We start from the raw sequence: 3,948 nt of genomic DNA, 5'->3' as shown, positions 1-3,948 counted from the left end.
CCCCGAAGCAGACTACTGATCAGACGGAAGCATATATCAAATATGATGCCACAGAGTCCAAAAGAAAGTCCATATGTCAGGTGGCCCAAGACAACCTGAAATAATATGAATGAATACCAAAGGGAATAAGAGATTACAAAATCCTGAAAAGGAAACTGGTAAACTGTCTGTAGGAAATTGTATGTAGCTATCCAGAGATTCCCATAAAAGTCTTGAGAGGACAAGAAATGATTGGCAAATGTTTTTCTAAGGTCTAGCAGAAATAGTTGCCTCCTCCTCTTCTTCTTCCTCTTCTTCTTCTTCCTCTTCCTCTTCTTCCTCTTCTTTTTCTTTTTCTTCTGTTTCTTCTTCTTCTTCTTCTTCTTCTTCTTCTTCTTCTTCTTCTTCTTCTTCTTCTTCTTCTTCTTCTTCTTCTTCTTCTCTGAATACACAAATCACACACACACACACACACACATACACACACACACAAACTCACAAGAAGAAATGAGAAAATGTGGCCGAACCAAAGAAACAAAAGAAATCCATAGGAATTCTCCCAAAGAATGGGAGACTTGTTAATTATATCAAAATATGTGTCAGGTAACTCAATCCACTATATAAAAATTTATACAATCAAACGATATCAGAAAAAAATACATGGACAGAATGAGACCATTAACAAAGAGAAAGAAGCTAAGTTTGATGGTAAGATTGTATTGATGAAGATGTCATACACTTCAGCTGCAGGAAACAAAGAAATCTAGCTGGAATTGAACCAGAAACATGGCTGGCTATTGTTCATTGTGTAATCACTGAGGTGGAAAGTGCTATACAGGCTATTGAGGAGAAAAATCATAAACATTTTCACCTAACTGTGGGTGCTGCATTTGACAATAAGGATCTGCCAGGCAAAATATGAACACCAATGCAAGAAGAGCATGACTGTTATGGGAACAAACAGCAACTTTCTGCTTTGAGTTCAGGCCTGTTCTATAAGAGATACTTAATGTCTGGTACTACAATACTAGTCAAAAGCACATGGCTGGAGAAGTCACAGATTATGGGAAGTGAATCTACTACAGTTAAGTGACTAAATGGACAGGTTGTAAAAGGCCTTATAAATATTTATATTTATAACCACAAATAAGTGTAACTCTTAGCCTTGGTCAGAGAAACTTCTTTTTGCAGTGGGTAAGCCATTAGTTAAACCAGAGTCTCACAGTTTATCAAAATATTAAGAAAATGTGAATGTTGAGTGTTTATCTAGAAAGGTCACATTTATATCACCTTCTCCAAGGAAGATTGTGTGGAAAAAATTTAAGAGACAGAGGATGGAGAGAGTGCTGTGAAACACTGACTTCTGGGTATGATAACATTGCAATCTCAACTTCATAGAAGCTGTGATTACCTGCAAGAGGCTGGCACAAGATTGAGCCTACCAACACTCCAAGGTAGATAGGAGAGGAGCTCATGAGGGCTTGTCAGTTAACAAGTTGATGGGGGAAAGAGGAGGCAGCCATTTTCCTCAGTGGCAGAGCCACTTGTAAAAACTCCAAAAACATGCTCTGCAAGCAACCCTACTTAAACTACTCAGAGGGTCACCAAATAAAGACACAATGTAAGAGTGTGACTAGTCTGTAGGAAGAAGGCATTGCACAGGAAAAGGAGTGGGACGCAAGAGAGTGAAGGGGAGTGATTTTGACCAAAATACATCGGATATGTATGAAACTAAAACAAAACCTATGCATTGCATACATGTGTACAATTTTTATAATTAGAAATAAATAAACCTTTGAGAAAGAAAAAAATGTATTTTAGAACTGAAAAATCATAGTAATTGAGTATAAAACTTCCTTAGAATGAACAGAATTGAGGACTGGTCATTAAATGTTAGCAGGCTAGAAAAAAATGAAAGAGTAAGCATTTATAAGAGATTTTTGGAATATTCTCAGGGGGGTAAACACATATAGGAAAGAGTCCCAGAACAAAAGAAGTAGATAGGCAGAGAACTTTTTTGAAGAGATAATAACCAAAACATAATCAAATCTGAGCAATGAAATGATTCTCGAAAAGCATCAATTTAAAAGGACTTCTATCTTATTTGTTCAAGATAGGCCCATGACATTTAATAATCAATCTTTTAAGGAACAAAACAAAAGACTCTTAAAAGCAGCAAGAGAAAAACAACTTCTTGTAAACATGGAACCATTCATAGGGTCATCAACAGTTTTCTTAGGAGAAACATTACAGGACATAGGAGAGTGGAATGGTATCTTCATCCTATGGAAAGAAAAACATACTAACCAAGCATATGTAGTCAACAAAACTCTCCTTCAAAAATAGAGAAAAAATGAAAACTTACTCAGATTGGGGAGGGGAAAAAGCTCAGAGAGTACATAACTACTAGACCTGCCAAACAAATCTGGATGTCCTACAAGTTGGAATGAAAAGATACTAGATAGAAACATAAAAACATCAAGTTTTATAGTAAAGTTAAATATATAAACAAATGCAGAATGCTATAATATTATAATTTTGTACATAGATAACTTAATTCAGGTATATAATTTAAAACATAAAAGCGAAGAAAATAACTACAACTATGAACTATGCTAATGGATATGTAAGTTAAAAGATATAATTTATAGCATTGATAGTCTAAAGTAGGGGAGGAAAGATGTAAAATAGTAGAGGTTTTGTGTGTGATTGAAAAATTGTCATCAGTTAAAATAGGACGGCATGACTATATGCTGTTTTATGTAATCTCCATGGTAACCACAAAGTACCAATAAAAGATGTACAAAATATAATAATTCAAATTGTGTCCCTATAAAATTAACAAAAATAAAAAACATCAGAGAAGTAAAGATGGCCAACATAACTAACTATAACACCAAGAGGAGACAAATAGATTGTGATAGTATATGCTTTCGTATTAATATTTACTTTAAATGTAAATGGATTAAACTGTTCAATCAAAAGTCATGCAGTGACTAAATGGATAAATAAATCTCCAAGATCCACCTATATGCTGTTTATAAGATGCCCACTTTAAACATTTTAATTATAAATGGAGGGGAGACTGAAATAACTAAGATAATAAAACAAAACAAAACTCCATACAGGTTGCTATCTTATCATACCAGGTAAAATATAATTTTAGTAAATCTTTTGCACAAGATAGACATAATATAATGAAGGATCGTCGATTGTCAACTAACTGGGAATATGTAACAATTATAAAAAATATATTCACCTAGTTGAGAAGTACCTAAATATATCAATGAATAATTAACAGAAACCCATACTTAACATTGTTAATGAAGCTGAGACCCTGAGACTAAATAGGTCATGAGCCTAACGGAAATCATACAACTATTGTTTTACTAAAGGAACGTAGCAATAAAATGACTTCTAATGACATAGTTCCATATCATATTGTTCAGTACATCACATAGACGTCATCAGAGAAGCTTTTCTTGAAGTAGATGGAAATTAACACAGAGACCCACAACAGTACAATGTGCAGAGTGAGAGACTTTGGAGCCATCTCCCCTGAATGGGATGTCAATGGCCCCTCAAGGCTCAGAGATCTATGCAGAAGAGGAAGTGGAAAACTTGTTAGAGGCAGAGGTGGGAGAAGACTCCAAAGAAATGGTTTCTTCCAGACACAACAGGACTGCTACACATATGAACTCCTAAAGACTGACAGAGTGCACAAGGCCTGCATAAGTCCAAGTCAGACAAAATCCTAGAACAGAGAATGGGAAGAAGGCAGAAAGCTCTACCCTTAACCAAGAAGCTAATTACAGTCAATAGCTTCTGAGAGGGGGAGAAAAAAGCAACAGTTTTCTTCAATGAAATGGTACTAGGCATATCAACCACACTCCAGGGCTGGTCTCGTGCTCAGGCCTACACAAAATGACTCCATTTCTCTGTCTGTCTGTCTGTCTGTCTGTCTGTCTG

Source organism: Mastomys coucha, chromosome X (assembly GCF_008632895.1).
Source record: "Mastomys coucha isolate ucsf_1 chromosome X, UCSF_Mcou_1, whole genome shotgun sequence".
NCBI lineage: Eukaryota > Metazoa > Chordata > Mammalia > Rodentia > Muridae > Mastomys > Mastomys coucha.
This window is presented reverse-complemented; position numbering follows the sequence as displayed.